At 41.6% G+C, this 23,417-nt stretch overlaps 1 protein-coding gene across 2 annotated transcripts in view; it reads right to left on the reverse strand.

The window, feature by feature from the left end:
- Nucleotides 1-23,417, reverse strand: part of epha6 (eph receptor A6) — a 210,808-nt gene that overhangs the window by 37,044 nt on the left and 150,347 nt on the right. The window lies entirely within an intron of this gene.

A 23,417-nucleotide genomic window follows, 5' to 3' on the forward strand; every position in this document is an offset into this window, starting at 1 on the left:
TAAACACTGAGCGGCGAACAGATTTGAATTCACAAGGTATTTTACATAAATGCACTGTTCCCCTCCAATCACTAAGCCCCTCTAACTGCTTTTCCACAGAGACTTTAAAGAATTAATATTAAAAAATACCATAAAAACCAAATAAGTTTGGGCGTGCTGCTTAATTCTAAATGGGAAAGACTGAAGTCCCCAGGCTCCCAGCTAAGTGTGTGCTTGATGTAGCTCTGCAATTTCAAGGTGACAATGTGGTTATGTGGCATGCACTGTAACCACTTGGCTACCAACGTGCTCAGGTTTATCTTATTCTAAAGATACACAAGAAAAAATATAAGACAAGGAAAACAATTAAAGGTTAAGAAGCCAATAGGATGATTCACTTTCATGTACTGTGTGGTTTATGTTGCAGGTCGCTGGCATGGTCCATGGATAATAGATTACCTTAAAATGACGTTGTAAAGTGAGTTATGATGCACCATATTTTCCAATCTGAAGTTTGAAACTAACTTAGCTTTATATTTGTTGTATTTGAGTTGTAATCCTATCAGGAGGATGATGCAAGTAGCTTTTTTTAATGTGAGTTATTGCAGAGTGTTGTTCCTTTATTGTCCAATACCTTGGTTTAGGACCAAATACTTGTAAAACGTATGAAATCCCCTTTAACCTCAGGTGTACAGTAGTTTGCGCTAATTAAACAAGTGTTAGCATTGTAATATAATCTGCAGTATGATGAGGACCCATGTTCAACATTTTCTGCTAAATATCATCATGCTAACATTGTTATTGTAAGCATGTTGCAGTGCAGCCTCATAGAACTCTGTGCGCGGCTGCATACTCTTAGCCTTGTTGATCTCGGGAGAACCAGTTGACCTCAGCAAGCTGTCAGTTTGATGAGAATGTGCACTGAATACAGAGTGAGGAGTTTTTCTATGATGCAGCCAGTTAACAATGAGGATGTATAGCACAACAAGGAATCCAATGGTTGACAACGCATGTGCATAAAACACACACAGATGAACACCTCTCCACCTTGTCAGCAATAATTATCACATATCCATGCTGACACTCAATTATTGTATTTCAAAATAGGCTGTAGTCCTTTCAAGTCGCTAGGGAAAGAAGAAAAACATCCGCACAGCTATTCCCTTAAAAAATAAGTTGAGGAAGCTACATCTTCTTTTCTTGGACTGAAATGCATTTGCTTTGCTCTATAAATTTCTGCTGGGTAAATAATTGCACTGAGCTCCCAAGAGTGGTCAGCAGATGTAACTGCCCTGAGAGCGATTATTGTATATTATATATCATCTGATGTTACAGAGCCGACTCATTATGTGGATATAAATTGTCGGCCTGCTTTTCTCGTGTGTATTCAAAGTAAAATGATGCCACTGACACTATTTTTTCCACATTTACTCTACAGTAGTGTGCCTGGGGGAGGAGTTTGCAGTTCTCACTTTGTCTGAGGCTGGGTATTATAAGAAACTATGAGGGATCAGGGTTTAGGGTTTGGGGGTTTGTGGAGCAGAATCTTGGGGTTAGTGGTTGGGGGCTAGATGACATGAGAGCGGTGAGCTGTAGGGGTTTGAGCTTGTTAACCTGAGACCTACTGCTGCTACTAATCTGATAGAAAGTAAAAACACCTCTGTTCCCTTTATCCCTCTCTTACTTGGTTGTCTCTATTCCTCACCACCTGCCTCTTTTTGTCCATTCGCTTTTTATCTCTTCATATCCTCATACATGGTTTTAACCCTCTGTCCTCTGCTCCTTCTTATACTTTCCCTCCTCCCTTAGAGTATGAATACATGAACTATTGATATATTAGGGAGTAGGACCTCAAAAAGGTGAAGAGTGAAGTTTGAACTTGGTTGGAAGGGAATGGGAGACTTGGAGATTTAAGTATAACTTTAAAACGATATTTTGCAGAGGAAGAGCTGAAATGCTCAAATTCTGTGGATAAAAGTTCAGCTACAAAAAGGACACAAAAATGAGTATTCAAAAGACAAATTGCCTCCCATGGTGCTGTGGTTCTAATATGACAAGAATATCATTTTATATTCTCATGCGGCACTGTGATTGTATTATATTCTAAAATGTGAAAAACGTGAATTTGCAAAAGAGGGATATAAAAACATTTCTCATTTCACAGGAATACTTCACAAACATGTAATTCAAATGCCTAACTCATGAATGGGATAACAAATGACTAAACCATGCAGTTAATTAAGCAACCAACAACTCAGGTCAATAATTGTAACTGGATCAAAACCATAAACTGCATTAAGATCAAAACGTGATGACGGATAAAATAGGGCTGGAGGGGGTAGGTGTACAGTACTGTGCAGCATCCAGCACTTTTATATTAAATGCATTTTAACGCTTGACTTCTTCTTAATAACCAACTTAATAGCCATTGAACATTTAGAAAGGTTGTCTAAAATGTTAGCAAAAATAGAACATCATAATATCATGCGTGAGTGAAAATGGCTAATATTAGCATAATCAGCAAGCTCAAAGGGTAGGCTCTGTGAGTACTGTGTGCATACATGTGCATGTTGGGGATTACTGTATGTGAGTGCATGTGTATGTTGTTATCTTAAAAAGAGAGTATGGAGCACCCCGAGTAGAAAATAAACTGTCCAGCAACACAAAAAGCCGATGCTGCTGACATCTTAGGTGTTATTATTACATCTCTCACCTCTGCCCATTTCACTCAGAGCTTTCTCGTATCCTCTCTTCTCTCCTCAGTGGCAGAGTAAATTCACCTCAGGGGGATTTTATCTGATCTAACTCTGTCTAATGAACCACTCTGTTGAAGCTGGGACGTTGCAAGGCCTTGTGCGCTGCTTATGCCAGCTGGGTACAACAGTGGCGGCAGGGCGGTGTGGTTTGCGGCTAGAATCATGCAGTGGAGGCATCAAACTAAGACACAGCAAGATGGTTGGCATCTGCTGTTAGCATATTGGCCCCTGATAGGGAACAATAAACACAGCCTAAATACAATCTCCCTCTGACTCAAAGATTTAAATCAGCCTCCCACCGCAAGGCACTGCACAATGCACACTCACACGAGTTGTGCAAGCAAACAAGGGAACACTGTGCAGGAAGCAAATGCACAGAAGACGTGTGCGCACACACAAATAGTTGAGAGCTGACGCGTGTAAAAACAATATGTTTGTTAGAGAAGCAGGACCACTGTCTGGCAGGCAGAAAATAATAGCCAGTAGAAATGTACATGCACGTCATGTTAGAGCTCATCTTGACACAACACTTAGAAATTCCTTCCCAGTCATAAAAAAGCCACAGTTGCTTTAATTAAGCCATTTTCACAAACCTAAAGAAAAAAATGTACAGCCTTTTTTTTCTCAGCTAGAGTATGTTCCTATGTTCCGTCCTGAGCTCACATTGTGGATGTAATCTTATGTGATCTAGATGCATTCTGGGTTATTCACAATGGATGGGAGGAGTACCGTATTTAATGTGCTTTTGGACTAGACTACATAGTGCATTTAATATAATATTCGTATTGGTCTAGTCAGTGTTGTCTAGATGTAATGTAATATACATTTCTATAAATAGAGTTTGAGGAGGAGGAGCCCTAAACCTGAACTGAGTGTAAAAATACATTTCTACTTTCTATTGTGGACATATTAATCTAAGCAATCATCGAAAACTCATGGCATTGAAGCACAGACATCATGTGATAATTCTTACATCCACACATACACAAAATTTAAGACAAGTTAAAACAATAGAAACTACAGTGTCTGCTTGTGTGTGCATTGTGGTTGCATATTTCCAAAGGCTGGAGTGTGAAAAACATCACTGTCTCCAGGCATCGGCAAGATACTTTGAGGTTACAGGACACGCAGCAACCGTCTTTAATGATTCTGTATGTGGGATATTAGAGCTGCAGCATGAAATCTGCCAGAGGAACTCAGGAGCATTGGAAAGCCATTAGAAACACCAGTCAATTACAATGCCCGATGGATGGATTTTCCAGTCAAGCGTAGTTAAGCTAAACATAAACTAATGGGGAGTCTTTAAATGAGCTTGACCTGCATATGATTTTAATTAGCTTTCCTGCCCTAAAGGCTTCCATTAACTGTTTGAAAAAATCAATAGAGCCAGTATTGATGCTGTGCGAAAGCTTAAACGATGTCCTAACACTCCACTGATTCACTGCTGATAGAGAGATAAGAGTAAAAGAGAAACACATACACAATATAGGTGCTCTTGTTTTCAACCGTCATATTCATATGTCTCTCTTTTCTAGGTGTCTGGTCGTGTTTTTTCCCAATTTGCGATCAATCAGGTCTATCTAATCTAAAAATATTTACTGGAACAAGCACATGCATGCACACGTTGTACAAATATTCAAGTTACTTAAATTTGATTTGATTCAAATTAGTTCAAGTCAATACGACTCCAAAGCGCCACCTGCCATCAATGACTACCTTGCGTGCTTCAGAAGCAGGGAACTAAGGGAATGAATGAATTGAAGTTGTCTCCAATGTTATCTCTGGGACCTCAGGAAATCAGTTGGAGCAATGTCACATTTGTAGAATCTGTAATGTATGTGTATCTAAACTTCTGTGTGTGTGTGTGTGTGTGTGTGTGTATGTGTATGTGTGTGTAACCATGGTTTTGCGTGTGCTGCTTTTACAAACCCCGAGACAAAACTAAAGTAACATGGGGTCTGCTTTGGGGACTATCATCGTTACCCTTCATTAATGAACTCTATGTATAAACGCAGAGACATGACTGTAAAATAAACGGTTAGGTCTAATTATAGAGTATACATAAGTGACTGATCTGTTCAACTCAATCAAGAGCGGTATAATTGGAATTGTTGTCTCATTAGCACTGACCTCTCTGGTATCCACCTGAGAATCACATCTCCCTGCAATATGTGGCTGTTTGTTGGGCTGTCAAGAAATGTGTTTAAGGAATAGTTTGTCATTTTCAGCTTTCTTTCTACAAGTTAGATGAGAAAATTGATACCTATCACATTTCTGTGCATTAAGTACAGAGCTACAGATGCAGGGAAACAGCCTTGCTCTGTCCAAAGTTCAAAAATCTGCCTGCCAGCACTTCTAAAACTCACAATTAAGATGTGGTATTATTTTGGTTAATCTGTACAAGAAAATATGTAGAAATGACAATTTAGGGTTTTACAAATAAAAATTTTGAACACAGCCATAGGTGAAAATTAGGGGAGATTCTTAAGTGTCCCCTTGTTCTTAAACATTTTTAACGGTTATTGTCCCACCCCAAGAGTCAAATGAAATATCTGCCTTTGGACACAGCCTTTTGTTACAGCAGCTTTCATATTGGTGAGTATCCATTTCCCGTACAGGTTTTCTTTTTATTTCACCAAGAGATTTCTGCTACACTTGGATTTTTGCAGCAAGTTTGCTTGGAGAACTTCTGGGAGCTTCTGATTCAGTCTTCAAAGATCATACTGGTCATTGCATAGCACCTGTACATGATGAATCCATTCCACTCTGTACCTATGGTAGCTACACATTCCTTCTCTATAATCTCCATATAAAGTGCTGCAATTTGTTGGCCAATCGTCTACGGCAATCTCTCTCTCCACTGTGGTGATATGGGCTTCTTTTTCTGGAGACATATTGTTGCTGCCTGCAGTCTCAGACCGGAAAAATGGATGTGACCCCTATGACACTAAATAGCTGTCAACCGCATCTAAACTGGGACAGTTTCTTGTTCTCCCTCGGTACACCTGCAATCCCCCCCTGCTGTGGAGGCTGTCTTTGCTATGACAGTGGAAAAAAGCTTCCAAGACTTCTTTGCCCTATCCAGATGGTGGCTACAACAGTCACCCGCACCATTTATCATGTGTATCTGCTGAGTATGGGGAGTTAACAGGTAATTAAAATCATCAGTCACGCAACAAAAGCAGGGATCAGGGAGGCGGAGTGGAAAAGAGAAAAGGAAAGAGACCCTTCTACGAGTTCGGAGCTATTTCCACCCTTTTGCAGTGGCTTTGAGTTGTGGTAGGAGAGTGAAGACTAAGAAAATAGGAGTAGAGAGAGTAACAACAGAAGAAGAAAGATAGAGAGGCAAGTCAAAGAAACCCAGTGAGACAAAGTCTGACTTTGGATGGTCTTTGACTTGCAAACAGCATGTAACATTTAAACCTTTGTCTTCTTATTGACAATCTGCACTAGAGCAGTGGAAGAGGGATTAAAAGACAGACAGATACAAAGCAAAAAACGGTGTTGTCTACTGTGTAGTGGAGGAGGTTTGTGTGCTAGCTAGCCTGCCTGACACTCTGAGGTCTCGTCTTTAATAGGGTCCCAGCCTGCCACTGATCCCTCTTGTTCCCACTTAATGGGGACGTGAAGAAGCAATGACGTGTGGGAAAGGACGCTGAAACCAGCCCTATACTGGCCCACCACAATCAATACTCATTTGGCCTCCACCTCTCTTTCCTCAAAAGTAATTAATGAGAAGAACGGAAGTATCTGGCCACTGACAGCTGATTTCCCTGCCGGTCCCTGTCCTTAACACCCTGTCCACTCCACACGCTGCTACTTAAAAGCTTTATCATGGTTGAAACTAAGCATTGGGTATTGGAAAGTGACACAGATATGGACAGACATGGATGTCGATGTGCATAATTTTCTTTTAGGATAAAAACCTACAAGAAGAGGTGTTGTTTTCACCAGTTCAGTGCAGTCAAATAAAACCCTTGCATTTGCATTTTTAATTCTACATAGATTTAATTTGCAAAATGATATTGTGGCCAACTTTAATGAAGTAATTTGTGGAAGCATTTAGATGGAAAATCAATGGAAAAGTTGTTGATAAACTAAGTCGGTAAATTCCACAACACAGGATTAGGCTACACAGATATCAATCAAGTTAATTCTCATGTGTTAGTTTGAATTCTTTTCAACTTTATTAAAAAGAAAATGCCATAGCCCTAAACCACTTGCCTAGCCTTTGGCTTTAATTAGTTCTACTAAAACATTTAATTTAATTCAGTCAATCACAATGATGGTGCACTTCATGGTGATGGCAATGGCAGTGATGGTTTTGATCAGGGGTCACCAACCTTTTTGAAACTGAGAGCTACTTCATGGGTATTGAGTCATACGAAGGGCTACCAGTTTGATACACTCTTTTGAAATAACAAATTTGTTCAGTTTGCCTTTAGTTATATATGATTATTAATGATTAATGATACTCATCTATGTGAAGACACTGATCATGTTAATGATTTCTCACAATAATTATCAACAATGACTTAACAAGGTGGGAAACAGATAATCAATATTCAATTTTCATTTTTAGAACAGGCCTGAGGGCTACTCATGTGGTCCTTGGGGGCTACCTGGTGCCCACGGGCAACGTGTAGGAGACCCCTAGTTTTGATGATTAAAATTTTATTATGGGTTCAGTATCAAATTTACATCACTGAAATGCAGTTTCAGTTGGTTCCTACACATACAGGAACTGAAGTTGTGGTGAAAAATATATAAAAAAAATCTTTGACTTGTTATATATAGTTAGCACTGCATATCCGAACAGAATAAAAACTCAGAGTAGCTTTAAAATCTGCTCTCTGAATAGGAGTGCATTGGAAGAGGAGTGGAGTGCCACTGCAGAGGAGGTACAGTATAAATAGCAGTCGACCCTCCTATAGCACCCAGAGCAGACTTACTGCAGCAGAACACACAGATGCCACAGTGGCAATACATTCTTTCCTATAGTGCTCATTTCAAGAAGAGCCATCCATACACAACCCTACTTTCAAAGTGAACCACCCTGGAGTTAAAATAGCCCACACAATTGATGCTGTGTGAATAGGTGAAGGATTGCTTGAATACAGACGACAGCGTATACTTTAAAAGCACTTATAATGCACAAGGTGACAGTAAACGTGTTGAAGAATAATGCAGTTCCTATTCGGGCCAATCACTTGCAACCTCCACAAATGTGTAAAAGGTCACAATTTCATGTTTTTTTTTGGAACAGAGAAAATGCCATTTTCAGGGATGTTTCTAATGCCTGTAAATATTTTTCTTTTGTTGGTGTGGCACCTTAACATTGGTTGACTACACAACAGTTTTTTACTCGCTGGCACTTCCATGTAGCACCCCGCAAAGTGGTAAAAACTGATACTTAAGATAGCAAATTGTCTAACTAATCAATATTAACATACTACTGCTCACATGCACACATTTGCAGAGTGAGGACAGTGCAATAAAAGGCTAATTTCATTACTACAGCACTTAAAGATTCACAATTTAATACAAACTGACATGAGAAGAATGTTCGTTAGTTAGTGGTGCATGCACTGACATGCAGTCGTGTACATGATCCATCCATCCATCCATCCATCTTCGTCCGCTTATCCGGTGTCGGGTCGCGGGGGGAGCAGCTCCAGCAGGGGACCCCAAACTTCCCTTTCCCGAGCAACATTAACCAGCTCCGACTGGGGGATCCCGAGGCGTTCCCAGGCCAGGTTGGAGATATAATCCCTCCACCTAGTCCTGGGTCTTCCCCGAGGCCTCCTCCCAGCTGGCATCGCCTGGAACACCTCCCTAGGGAGGCCCTCAGGGGCATCCTCACCAGATGCCCGAACCACCTCAACTGGCTCCTTTCGACGCAAAGGAGCAGTGGCTCTACTCCGAGCTCCTCACGGATGACTGAGCTTCTCACCCTATCTCTAAGGGAGACGCCAGCCACCCTCCTGAGGAAACCCATTTCGGCCGCTTGCACCCTGGATCTCGTTCTTTCGGTAATGACCCAGCCTTCATGACCATAGGTGAGGGTAGGAACGAAAACTGACCGGTAGATCGAGAGCTTTGCCTTCTGGCTCAGCTCTCTTTTCGTCACAACGGTGCGATAGATGGAATGTAATACCGCACCTCGCCCGATTCTCCGACCAATCTCCCGCTCCATTGTCCCCTCACTTTCGCAACAAAACCCCAAGGTACTTGAACTCCTACTCTTGGGGTAAGGACTCATTCCCTACCTGGAGAAGGCATTCCATCGGTTTCCTGCTGAGAACCATGGCCTCCGATTTAGAGGTGCTGATCCTCATCCCAACCGCTTCACACTTCCGGCGCGAACCGATCCAGTGAGTGCTGAAGGTCGCAGGCCGATGATGCCATCAGGACCACATCATCTGCAAAAGCAGCCATGAGATCCCCAGCCCAACGAACCGCAACCCCTCCCCACCCCGACTACACTCCGATATCCTGTCCATAAATATTACAAACAGGATTGGTGACAAAGCGCGCGCCCTGGCGGAGGCCAACCCTCACCTGAAACGAGTCCGACTTACTGCGCGGAACCCGGACACAGCTCTCACTTTGGTCGTACAGAGATTGGATGGCCCTGAGTAGAGACCCCCTCACCCCATACTCCCGCAGCACCTCCCACAGTATCTCCCGGGGACCCGTCGTACGCCTTCTCCAAATCCACAAAACACATGTAGACCGGTTGAGCATACTCCCAGGCCCCTCCAGGATCCTTGCAGAGTGAAGAGCTGGTCCGTTGTTCCACCGACCAGGACGGAATCCGCATTGTTCCTCCTCAACCTGAGGTTCGACTATCGGCCGAACCCTCCTTTCCAGCACCTTGGAGTAGACTTTACCAGGGAGGCTGAGAAGTGTGATACCCCTGTAATTGGCACACACCCTCTGGTCCCCTTTTTAAAAGGGGAACCACCACCCCAGTCTGCCACTCCTTTGGCACTGTTCCAGACTTCCACGCAATGTTGAAGAGACGTGTCAACCAGGACAGCCCCTCCACACCCAGAGCCTTGAGCATTTCTGGACGGATCTCATCAATCCCCCGGGGGCTTTGCCACTGTGGAGTTGTTTGACTACATCAGTGACTTCCGCCGGAAATCGGACGACAATCCCCCGTCATCCTCCAGCTCTGCCTCTAACATAGAGGGCGTATTAGTCGGATTCAGGAGTTCCTCAAAATGCTCCTTCCACCGCCCCTATTACCTCCTCAGTTGAGGTCAACAGAGTCCCATCCTTACTGTACACAGCTTTGGATGGTTCCCTTCGTCCTCCTGAGGTGGCGAACAGTTTTCCAGAAGCACTTTGGTGCCGACCGAAAGTCCTTCTCCATGTCTTCTCCAAACTTCTCCCACACCCGCTGCTTTGCCTCTTTCACGGCAGAGGCTGCAGCCCTTCGGCCCTTCGGTACCCTGAAACTGCCTCCGGAGTCCTCTGGGATAACATATCCCGGAAAGACTCCTTCTTCAGTCGGACGGCTTCCCTGACCACCGGTGTCCACCACAGTGTTCGTTGGGTTACCCGTGGTGAGGCACCTAAGACCCTAAGACCACAGCTCCTCGCCGCAGCTTCAGCAATGGAAACTTTGAACATTGTCCACTCTGGTTCAATGCCCCCAGCCTCCACAGGGATGCACGAAAAGCTCGCCGGAGGTGCGAGTTGAAAGTCCGTTGGACAGGGTCCTCCTCCAGACGTTCCCAATTTACCCGCACTACACGTTTGGGCTTACCAGGTCTGTCCAGAGTCTTCCCCCACCCCTGACCCAACTCACCACCAGATGGTGATCGGTTGACAGCTCTGCCCTCTCTTCACCCGAGTGACCAAACATACGGCCTCAGATCAGATGAAACGATTATAAAATCGATCATTGACCTTCGGCCTAGGGTGCTCTGGTACCAGGTACACTTATGAGCATCCCTATGTTCGAACATGGTGTTCGATAGACAATCCATGACTAGCACAGAAGTCCAACAACAAACAACCACTCTGGTTTAGATCAGGGAGGCCGTTCCTCCCAATCCCGCCTCTCCAGGTGTCTCCATCATTGCCCATGGGTGTGTGAAGTCCCCCAGCAGAACAATGGATTCCCCACTGGCGCCCATGCAGGACTCCACTCAAGGTCTCCAAGAAGGCCGAATACTCCGAACTCCTGTTTGGTGCATATGCACAAACAACAGTCAGAGTTTTTCCCCCACAACCCGCAGGCGTAGGGAGGCCGACCTCCGTCCACCGGGGTAAATCCCAACGCAGCGGCGGCTCAGCCGGGGGCTTGTTAGTATCCCCACACCCGCCCGGCCCGCACACCCTGAGCAACTCCGGAGAAGAAAAGAGTCCAACCCCTATCCAGGAGTACAGTTCCAGAACCGAGACTGCGTGGAGGTAAGCCCCACCAGATCTAACCGGTAGCGCTCCACCTCCCGCACCAGTTCCGGCTCCTTCCCCCACAGAGAGGTGACGTTCCACGTCCCCAGAGCCAGCATCTGCTGCCCGGGTCTGGTCCGTCGAGGCCCCTGACCTTCACTGCCACCCATGTGGCAGCGCACCCGACCCCAGCGGTTCCTCCCACAGGTGGTGGGCCCATGGGCTGGAGAGATGGGAGCCACGTAGCTTGTTCGGGCTGTGCCCGGCCGGGCTCCGTGGCAAACCCGGCCACCAGGCGCTCGCCGACGAGCCCGCCGTCTGGGCCTGGCTCCAGACGGGGGCCCCGGGCTTCCTCCGGGCAGGGTCACTCCATTTCTACCTTGTTTTTCCATTGGGGTTTTTGAACCATTCTTTGTCTGGCCCCTCACCTGAGACCACTTTGCCTTGAGAGACCCTACCAGGAGCACAAAGCTCCAGACAACACAGCCCTCAGGTTCACAGAGACACACAAACCTCTCCACCACGATAAGGTGATGGTTCACGGAGAAGTGTACATGTACATGATGCGTTTCACAAAAAGGAGGTAAGCTTGATAAAAAAAGCTTGTCAATTGTTTCAGTTGTATTTGATGTTTCACTCTGAAAATGTTTGAGTACACTGTGGAAATGCAGTATAAACTATAAGACCTTAAGCTGAGTGTGTCTTCAGTTGTTGCTAAAATGTATAAAGGTTTAGAGAGATTGAAGTTACAGCTGCTGTCATTATAAATGGTTTTATGAAGTGAGGCTAATGCAAATTCATTTAAATGAACTGAAGCGAGAAAAAAAAAGGCATTGGCAACTGATTTATCTAACTTTTAGAAGACAATGGGGCTGCATTCTTGGGCGGAAATTCAACCCGAAGATTGAAGACGGGATTGAGGTGGGAGTTGAGAGAGAGAAAACTTCAGAGAACATCCATCAGGATTGCAGAACAATGAATCCAATCACTCTGCATTAATGAGCCAATGCTTAAAATAGTTCCCGTTGTGAGGTGAAGTCAGGGGAAATGATCTTTGCAGGGGAAGAAGCTTCCTGATAAAAGTCTGGGCATAAATCATTTTGTGGAGTAGAAACAGCTAATCTCTTTTCCTTCAAACTCCCCACCTGCTCTGAACACTGCTGAATAGCGATGCTGGGGAATAGCTATTCTTAACGCTGACTGGTGAATAGTTGACTTACTGTATGTCTGGAGGGCTCAGAGGAGCTGGCTGGAGATATATATATATGGCCACACACAACACTGTACATGTGGGCAACTCAATGACAGCCTTCAAAGCGTAAAGTAAAAAAGGCTTGGAGGTCTTTCTGAAATCCAGCCACTTTCCAGATGCTAAATGACATATCAAGCAGAATTGTAGTGATAGAGATTGTAACACATTATTTACTTATTGTTTTCCTGTAGGAGCTCTATGGCATTTTAAATAGAGGTGCAACAACACCATTATTTAACTGGGCAGCACTGACTTAATTTTCTCCAAATTCATTGTTTCAGACTAAAATGTCTCAACAACTATTGTATGGATTGCCATGAAGTTTGGTACAGACGTTCACGATTAATTGCAGTTTAGCAGAATTTCATTTAGTGCTTTTTTATTTATGAAATGCTTAGGTGCATGACCAAATACCTGCAAAACTAATGACATTTCCATTAACGTCGACTGTGCTTTTAGTTTACTGCTAATTAGCAACATGCGTTTGTGAAGGAGGCACGAGCATTCATTTTTATGGCATTGTATGTCCATTATTTGGGTGACTTTTTTTCAGGTTTTAAAGTCTAAACAGAACTGATCAGAGGCCAGTCTGGCTTGATCGGCGGGCCGGAGTTGGTCACAGATAAATGGGCCTGCTGTAGAGCAAACAAACAAACAAACAAATGCATCCCTGTCCCTGAACAAATTACCCTTTTTTATATTATTCTTGTGCCTGCTGTAAGAACCTTCAATGCAATGTCAAAAGTAACCTTTGGAGCATTTTTTACATTGTAATAAAACATATCAATTACTTGGGTTTTCATACTAATCTCTCAAGTAATTCACACTAATCCTTCATGTGCGTCCCTAAAGTTTGTGTCAACTGTATGACATTGTCCCCAGCCCATCCTATCTGATGTTACCCATAATACACCGGTGGGTATTAGTATGCTGTAACCTGAATACAGATAAACAGATGCAAGGCCAACATAGGCACAGATCTCCCTACTGGTCCCAGCTGTGCTAAAATGCCCCTCCTCACCTCATTTTCACCTCTTCCAGCCCTTTTCACCTCTCTCTTTCTCATTGTCCTCCACAATAAGTATACCCAAATCCAAGTCTATCTAATGCATAACAGCATGATTATTATGTTACTATATCAATCCACCTCTTCTACCCAAAAGCAAATTATGCCAAAGTTCAGATATTTAGTATTTATGACAATCACCTGTTGTATTCCAATTGTTTGACTCCACATCTGTTGTTTTTCTCTACAAACTGAACGGGTCTGAGCTTATGTATGCATGTATGTATGCATGTATGTGTGTGCAAGTTTGTGTCTGGTAGCGGCAAGTCATTGGCAAAGATAAAAGAGGGCCCTGAAGGGCAGACAATGAGCAGGGGGCAACAGATGCCCCAGGTTACATCCAGCCCCATGGGAAGCCAGCTAAACAAACCTGCCAACAAACAGAGTGAGCAAACACCTGCTGACATCATATCGCAGATGCACACATTCATTATGTTTACAAAAGCGCACACACTCATCCTGCTATGTACAGTTCATACAATATAAACATATCTGAGTCCTCTTTTGTACATGGCTGCAGAGCCTATGATATTGTTTACTCTGGTGGGAATAATATATTAAGCTAATTGTTGGGCCACTTCTTATGATGTAGCTTATTTGGTCACAAAAGTAGTTGATCCATGCTACACTTCTTGTCTAAATGAAACTCTAAGCTGAATTTATTTCAGAACAGAGACAACTGAATATTTCCTAAGAAAGATGAAATGCTTTGAATATTGGATACAAATCACTATTTAGAGCTTTAGTTGTTAACTGATTATCAGTATAGAGTAAGCCTTCAAACTCCCATATTGGTCAAACCACTGGCAGAAAAAACTGTGAACAAAACTCTTGATGTGGCTTTTCACACTACGTGAATGGCACATTACAACCGTGTTGCAGGATTTACATTTGCTGAAACAGCAATGAGTGCACAAAGATTAAAAACCTTAAATTGATCAAAAAAGTGCAAGGAAATCAGGTCAGAGAATACATCAACACTTCCTGCTGCTTTACAATAAAAGTGTGTGTGCCATGGAGAGCTTTTAATGTAATCATCATAAACCAGTGAGGTCATGTCTGTTAATTGAAAGCAACCACATAAATGTTAAGAGTGACACAAACTCCAAACAACTTTCTATTTTTCTTTGTACTTTCTCCAGTCACCACACAGGTTAATTTAATTATGTTATGTTTGCTTTCTTCTGTAAAGGAGCATGAAACCCCCATGATATCATGGCTAATGAGTGTAATACTGTAAATAACTAATGTAGTTTTCAAAGTAGCAAGGGAGCTGCCCTTTCCACTTTCCTAGAAGACTGTGGGGGGCCACGACCATAATACTACTAATTTACTGTTCCGGAGTGTATCACAGCATGCAATCTGTGAAAGGCAGGGAAATAACTCAGATCAACCTGATCTACATTGTTTACGGACAGTGGCAAACTGAGCACCTTGAGGAGAGCCACACAAACACAGAAAGAGCATTCACATTTCACACACAAAGGTCTTGTATTAAAGCCTAAGACCTTGTTGCTGTGAGGCAGGAGCCCCAACCACCCAACTAACCCAATACCATCCATGCATTAGAATCAGCCTTAAACAAGGAAAAAATCATTATTAAAAAGGCCCCATTTCATCATTTAAACCCTATGCTCGCATTGCCAGACCTTCCTCCACAGCGCTGCGGAGGAGGGTCTGGCTAGTCCACACAGCATTCCGGGATGGGAGAAAAACGGGCTCTGGTTTATTGGCATTTCTTTAAACCAATCACTATCATCATGGGCGGCGCTAAGTGCCGGACAGAGCCACGGTTCCGCTGCAAAATAGCCTCTGGAATGAACATGTTTTTGTGGAATGTGTAAGTTCAAAAGTTGTTTTAGTCGTGCAACAGAAAACTCAGATGGGACAGATAGTCTAGCTAGCTGTCTGGATTTACCCTGCAGAGATCCGAGGAGCGGTTAACCATAGTCCTCATAAATCCACCAGAGTTTAAATTTCTAACATAAAGAAAGTGGAAGGTAATGGACATTGGGCCACAAAGGGACATCCGGCAGAATTTCCTGCGGCACCGGAGCAATCCTGGAAGTGGAACGTCGTGGATATAGACTAATTAAACCCTAATTTGTGACTTTTTTTTTTTTTTTTTTAGAGGAGGGAAGAGTAAATGATGCCTATAGGCTACATGTGTGCTGACTCAGATATAAATAGTCGATCTACAGGAGAATAAAAAGATAAAGCAATACAGAAATACAACAAATACAGCCTTACTGCAATATATTCCATTATGTTTTTATATTTGGATTGTAATCAATGTTTCCCATTACATAAAGATATTTTAAGCATAAATTAATGCAGAAAAAGGTAGAAATAGGTGCATAAAGGTTCACCATAATGCAGGAAATGAAGTGTTTAATGCTCAAAGTTTTCTGGGGGAGGACCCCCTGACTCCCTGCATCAAAAGTCACCACACAAATTTGGAAACAAAACCTTGGTCTTTGGGTTGCCAGGCCAGTTATGATTAGGCCAAATGTTGGCGCCATCTAACTAACATCTACAAACTAAAGGGTAGCTAAAATGAACATACACTGGCTATTAACAAACTGGGCAAGCCAATCGCCGATTTGCATTGCATTCAGTTTATTTAAATGGATTCGGGCTAAGCCCCGAACCTCAAGTCCTAGAAACGCCCCTGATCATGATCTTATATTCTCTGTCTGGTCTTCTCTTTTTTCTCTCCAACCAACCACAAGACTCCATCTGACAACTCTCTTTATTTATCTCCTTTCTTCTCTCTTTCACTGCATCTTATTCTTCTCTTCTCACTCTTTCTCTTTGCAGAGCTGACGGCGGAGGCTGGGTTGTGATCCAATCACAGGCTGGCTGCAGCAATCACCGTCTGCTGATTGGTTTTATAATCCTCACTCAGGATCTCAGATGGGAGAGAATCAGCTGGCCAAGAAGTGCTGCTCTGAAAGATGTCATACTCATGCACGCGCACGCACGCACGCACACACACACACACACACACACACACACACACACACACACACACACACACACACACACACACACTTGCTTTCTCTCTGCATCTCACACTTCTTGACTCCACATCATTGCTTTCATTCTCTGTACAAAAGTAGTTTATGAATGTATGTGCATGTGTGGCAATGACTGAACAAAGAGGAAAGGAGAGAATTCATTCAGCTCAAGTTCTGTATCTGCTTTTAGCTTCGCTGTATGTATACACGTACAATAACATGTTCATCAATACATCTTAGAAGATGACGCAAGACTGCATCCTAACCCTGTAACACCTTGCTAGGGCGCAGAAGGACACGATGAAATAAACTATAAGTGAATGCAGCAATGCTACACACATTCCAGCCCAAACTCCCAGATCAATAAGCTGAGCATTAATTCTCATATTTAAACATCCAGAAAAGAAAAACTAATCTTCAAGGCACAATATCGCAGCTAAATCCCCAAATACTCACAGGTAACAGTGGTGGTTTGATTTGCCGTGCATGGATAACAATATGAAAAGAGAAAATGTAATTAGTCAATACACACAGGTGCTGTTCATGAAAAATACAATAAACACACAAGTGGCTAAAGAAAAGACTGAATCCAAATCTGTAATTTTGTGTGTGTGTGTGTGTGCTTGGTATTTTATTTCCCTAGTCTCACAACATCTGCTATGATTGTTCGTATATTGTGCCTAGGACAGTTAACACAAGATGCCTTGACACCTTGGCTGTATATGTTACATATAATATCCAGTGTACTGCATCTTGCATTTTAAATCCTAAATTTTGCATCCTGCTTTGGGTCATACTTTCTGCGTTGTTCAGCATGTTGCATCAGCCCGTAACCTACTGTTTGTCCTATATACTGTGTCCTTGTCCTACATCTGTGAAGTTAAGGACAAATAAGACTTCTACCAGTAATGAGAGTGTCTTCCGAGGTGTCTATCAAAATTAATTGTACAGGCGTGGAAATTAATTGTACAGATTGTAGAAGTATTCATAGCAAAGATTCTGTCAGGTAGGTACAATGAGTTATTGGTGTTTTATTAGTGTGTATGAGGTTGAGTTTTGGATAATCTAATCTTTTTTTTGCAGTCATTCGACAACAATCAATTTAAAAGCCTGAAGTAGATTCAGAGGACTCCAAAAAGGGATTAAAAAGTGTTATAAAGTCTTACATGTAACTTCAGTTTCTCAGCCAATTACAGAGAGGCTGCGATGTATGTTCAGGTCCCACATGTACATGTATCCATAAAATGTATCCACAGGACAAAACTGCAAAATAATTTTTTTTGTTCCGTAGTGGGGAGTGAAAAAGTCTGCAGGGTGTTGGTAATTCAGCTACCACTGAGCCGATTCCCTACAGTCTTCTCGTAAAGTGGAGAGAGCAAAAGCTGCATTGAAAATCACACACTGGTTAAAACATACGCACACACTGGGCTTTACAGTAAGTGGACTGCCTATTGCTCTGAAACTGATGCTCTCATGTGTGATGGAGAAGGAGAAGCGACAAGTGCAAAGTGGTTGCTAAATCATAGTCAATGTAGCAGTCATTGCAGCGATTATCTAGTCAAAAATATGACCATTACTTTGAAATCACCTGTGACAAAGTGAAACTGCAGGTTTGTAGTTTTTCTCCAGGTAATCCCCAAGTTCCACCGCTTACTGTACGGGTCTTTATGAACAGTCACCCACTCTGCTCTTTTCTACCAGCAGGGTTGGAAGGGTTTCTTTAAAAATGTACAATTACTAATTACATGTTAAAAAATGTACTCTGTAGCCGAATTACCTCAATACCAAATATGCAAAAAAGACAAGAGAAAAGAAATATCAATAGGACGACTTTTATTTAAACTTAATACACACTTGTGTATACTGTAAGAAAAACAACACTGTAACCTTAGAAAAGAAAATAGTTAAACTAAGATTTTTTGCACTTTAATGTGTCCTCTGCTCAGTTTATTTTTTTAAAGAAAAATAAACTTTTCATTAAGCAAATTCAGGATTATCCTATAGACCTACAATGAAAGTGCACAACACATAACAACATTTACTTGAGACCAGAGTGGTGGTGTGTGAGACTTGTAAGGTGTTATGTGTGTGTGCATTTGTAAGCTATTTTGTTGTGAAAGGTAGGAACAGAAGTGTGCTGCCGTTGATATGGGAGTCAATAAAAAGTTTGTCGTCCTGGTTCAGACTACGGAGCCTCCATTATTATTGTATTACCTTCATGAATAAATACAACTCATAACCCACGGCTACAGTATTATATCGTTCCTTATTTTAAAATGTATTTCTAAATTGTAATCATGCTAATACTAATTCACTATATGTATCATGAAGTGTTTTTTTTTTCTGTAACTTTAACAGAGTACAGTTAGCTTTTTGTGTATCCTAATTACGTAACATTGTTTCATGTATTCCCTTACTTCCCAAGCCTGTCTACCAGTGCCAGCTTGTGTTAATTCTCACCTGCCCTACCTCTCTTCAATTTCAGCTCACATGAATTTATTATTGCTGCCAATAATCTCCAGGAGGTAACACTTTGGTGTGAGAAACCCAATTACCATCCTGTGTTCTGTGACCTGCATTCAAAGCATCTCAACTTCTGAGCTGTAAGATTTTTTCCCCCTTTGTTTCCTTCACCTTAGCTGTCACAGCAAAGAGTTCTTCATCCTACTCCTACATCTCACCCCCATTGTTTGAGTGATACGCTTCTGGACTGCCTTCTCTTCCAGTTTGACCCATTGTCATTATGAAATAAAGGCCAATTAATCTACATTAATAGAAAAACTATGACTAGCCTAAGACTTTTACCTTACAGGATTTATTCACAGTCTATTGAAAATGTCCTGAAGTACTAAAGTAATAAAATGTCCTGAAGTACTAAAGTAATAAAATGGATTAAGAATATATCTGTATACACACTAGTGTTATACTGACTAATTTAGTCCCTTTAATTAAACATCTAATCTGGTCCAGTCAGGTTCAGCTACTTTTGATATGTTTCAGTTGGTTGTTATTATGTTATTGTGAAACTGATCCAGATTACAATTTTTGTCTGACCTCATTGGAAAAATTCTACCAGTTTTTACCCAAGCTTGGGTTGGATCCCTTTAATTACTGTAAGTATAACCATTAGAAATGCTTTTGAGCAAAGTCTAATTTAGCTAAACAAAATTAAACACTGGGACAAAATATCCACATATTGTGGCTTCATTCCAAAAATAACAGTATCAGTGTTGAAAAACCTTATTGAGCAAACCTTGCTTGATATCAATTTATGACCCAAGAAAGAGTTCAATCGATAGATTTGAATTTAACAAACACAGAGCAGCTTCCAACTCGTATCTTTATGATTCTGGCTATAAGTATTGACAGTGGCCTAAAAAAAAAGACAAATCTTGGTCAAGCCCCAGTGCTTATTTCCTTCCTGCATACATAAACACACAAATATGCATGTGAGAAGTTTGTGCAGTTTGTAAAATCTTTTAAATCCTGTTAAGAGTGCACACAGACACACATCTGGTCCCAAAGCTTCCCCATTAGCTCAGTGTGTGTGTTCACTAGGGTGAAACCAAGCCACTGGGAGCATCATTCATATCAGGCCTGGAGGGAGAGAGAGAGAGACTGCAAGGCCAGGGCTTCTCCCTTTCTCTGTAACATACATACATACACACATGCATACACACACTGTCCCCCATGAGGTCAGCAGGATAAGCTGGTTTGGGAAGGCATGTACCCTTCACTTCCTGTCAATGACAACATGGGCTGGTAGCCGCTACGCACCACTGAGTCTAAATCACTGTCTCTCTCTCTCCCCCTGTTTTTGTCTGTCTCTCTACCTGACATCTTCCCATTGTATCTATCCCTGACTCATCTCTACTCCCCAGGCTTTGCATCTCCACCTCCCCCCGAAATCTTCCTCTTATAAGATGAAACTTTAATGATTCCCTTGGGGGAAATTGGCTTGTTGCAGTGGAAAATATACAGTCACAACAATAATAGGATGCAAGAAAGAGAGAATGTTTGGGGTTGTGGATGTCCAGGGAAGGAGGCACTTTGTTCTACTTAATTATTCTCTGCATGGGTTAGTCTGACTTCCTGGGCTAACACTTGTTTAATAATATATATCATTATTATTATTTTAAGTCTGTACCATCTGGGCTGCACGATTCTCATTGTCTCACTTTGTCCAGCGTTACAAGTGTTATTTCCGTTAATCTGTGGTCTTCAACCATGTGGCAGTTAATGGGTGATGAGTTGGTTATTGAATTTAGACAGTTTAGATAAGAGATAAAGTTTAAAATAACAGTGTCAATGGCACAAGTCTTTTGCACTGTGCAATAACAAATAATATAATAGAATGAAGAGCAAAACTATCAAGGAAAAAATATTTTTTGTAATAGGTTTGCATATATTTCAGATGACATACCATATTATTGGCATAAAAACTTGAATACGACCATGTTAAAAAGTAGATAGAACACCAGTTTTGTTCTTTCTAACCCCCCCAATCTTATCTGTCTCCATTCCTTCATGTCTCTCAGGGCTCTAATCACACAGGGGACCATCATCCTCACTCTGTCTTTCACTTTTTCAGTCTCCTAGTCATGTTTTTTTCTGTCAATCAACCCCCTCAATGCTACTCCTCTATCCCTTGGCTATTGGTGGATAAAACCCTAAAGATATTCCAAGACAGCTGACTTGGACATGTTTTAAAAAAAAAAAAAACTCAACCAACTAAGAGAACTAAAGAAAAAAAAAACTTTAAAGATTCAGTTTGGTTGAAATATAAAGTTTGCGGGTATGTTTACAATGTTGGCCACAGCTTACTCACCATACATTATGATGGATTGTTACACTAACTGTAACAACAGTAACAAGTTATCTTTCCCAACACTGTATACCAACATTCAAAGTTGACATTATTGTGGTTCATACCATGTTTTTAACGATGTTAATGCTTTGATTGTGTTAAGATACATGGATAAGATAATCCTGAAATTTGATACACTACACTATCGGTAATACAAGTATTACGGGTAAAAGAATGAACAGGTCATTTGCGTTTGTGTGTGAGGTGATAACTAATTACTGTTGCAATGTTTTCTAATGAGACTGTTGTGCTTGATAGAGAAAAGTATGGCTGAGTGGAAAACACTGATTAAGAAAATAACCCAGAGAAAATGTCCCAGAGGAACTTGATGCAATTACGTGTCTGACACAGCTTCCCTTTGTGTGCTTCTAGGGTGGCTCTATGCAGCTCTTTACACAAATATTGACATAACATTTTACAAATCTCTTGCAGAGGTTCCTATCTGACTTATGATGAGTGACCAGGCAGGGGTTGACTGTCTTACTCAAGGACACTTTGACATGAAAACCTTCTGGTAACAGAACTGTGCAGCCTGTTGGGATTTACTGCCAGCGAAGCATGTGTGTGTAAGTTGTGGGTCATCCATCTGTGTTTCAGTTGTGTGTGTGTGTGTGCTACGACACACACACACACACACACACACACACACACAATAGATGGGCATTTAATGTCTACAAGAACTAATAGATGTGCTTTCTCCGTGAGACTTAGAGAAATATATTCAGACACCTACCCATCAGCAGGCTCTAATGTGTTAATAGTGTGAGAATGAATAATGCATAAGGTGTCTAAATGAAAATAAACACAAAAGAAAAAATAGGTGTACCTCGGCACAAGTCTATGGGTCACTTTATAGATGTTTCTCCACAAACCAAACAAATGGACCAGTGGGCTGTTCTTGACCGACCAAGTCAATAAAATGAGCTCAATCCTGGACGCCTGGCTTAGTCCTTGACCCAGTGGCCGTGGCCCGACCTGCAGCCCTTTGCTGTCATTGTCATTCCCCCTCTCTGTATAATAAAGGCCTAAAATGAGTTCAATCCAACAGATCAGTTGTTTCACTTGCTGAAGACAGACTGAAGGTAAAAATCAAACAAAAAGTAAATCATGATTTGTTAAGTGTTGTTAACATATCCAACTAATTTCTGTCCTCTAAGCCATTGTGACTATGTATGTTAAAATGGGTATACATCCCACACTGTTCATGTGATGGTTGTGAAAAACTTAAAAATAAAAGTCAGAACTCAGCCCTTTAACCTCATAGTAAGTGTTCGATTTCAAATCCAACATGCTGGAGTACAGATCTAACAACAAAAGCGATCTTACAGAACCTAATACTTTCTGACTGAACTGTTAATTTGTTATTTTCTCTCTTACTTCCTCATTTCTCAACTTCCTCTACTCTCATTGTACTTTAGTTTCTAAAGTCTTTCATCTCCGGCCTCCATTACATGTGTCTGCTGATCTTACAATTTTACAGTGCTACCCTCAATGTTACCTGCTAAAACTTTTATTCTAAAGGACACATCCACTTATACAGGAAGTATTTTTGTCAGAAGAATTCATCTTAAACTGACTGTTCATCTCTGCCAAAATACAGAATCCTATACATTTTAATTTACAGAACCCAGACAGAAGGGGAGAGGGGGGTAGTTAACAGATTATTAATTTGTACCCTGGAAATAATAAGTTGATACACTCAATACAATAATGTACTCAAGGTGCTATAAGGTGATATTGGGAGTGGTGTACTGTTGCATGAAGTCAAAGAATAGCACTCTTTCTTTTGCATTATCTAAAAAAGCACCTTCTTGACTGGATGTTTTATCAGATATAAAGAAGCTGTTGTAGAAGAAATAGTAGTAGCACTGTTTCTTTGTACAAAATGTTTCAAAAAAAATTACATATGGAGCTCCCAAAGCTCAACCCTTGGGCCCCTTTTATTAGGTATTAGATAACCTTATGCATAACAGGAAAGCTGCATATACGCACATAAATATATATATATATATATATATATATATATATATATATATATATAAACACACACACACACACACACATACAT

Source organism: Perca fluviatilis, chromosome 12 (assembly GCF_010015445.1).
Source record: "Perca fluviatilis chromosome 12, GENO_Pfluv_1.0, whole genome shotgun sequence".
In the NCBI taxonomy this organism is placed as follows: domain Eukaryota; kingdom Metazoa; phylum Chordata; class Actinopteri; order Perciformes; family Percidae; genus Perca; species Perca fluviatilis.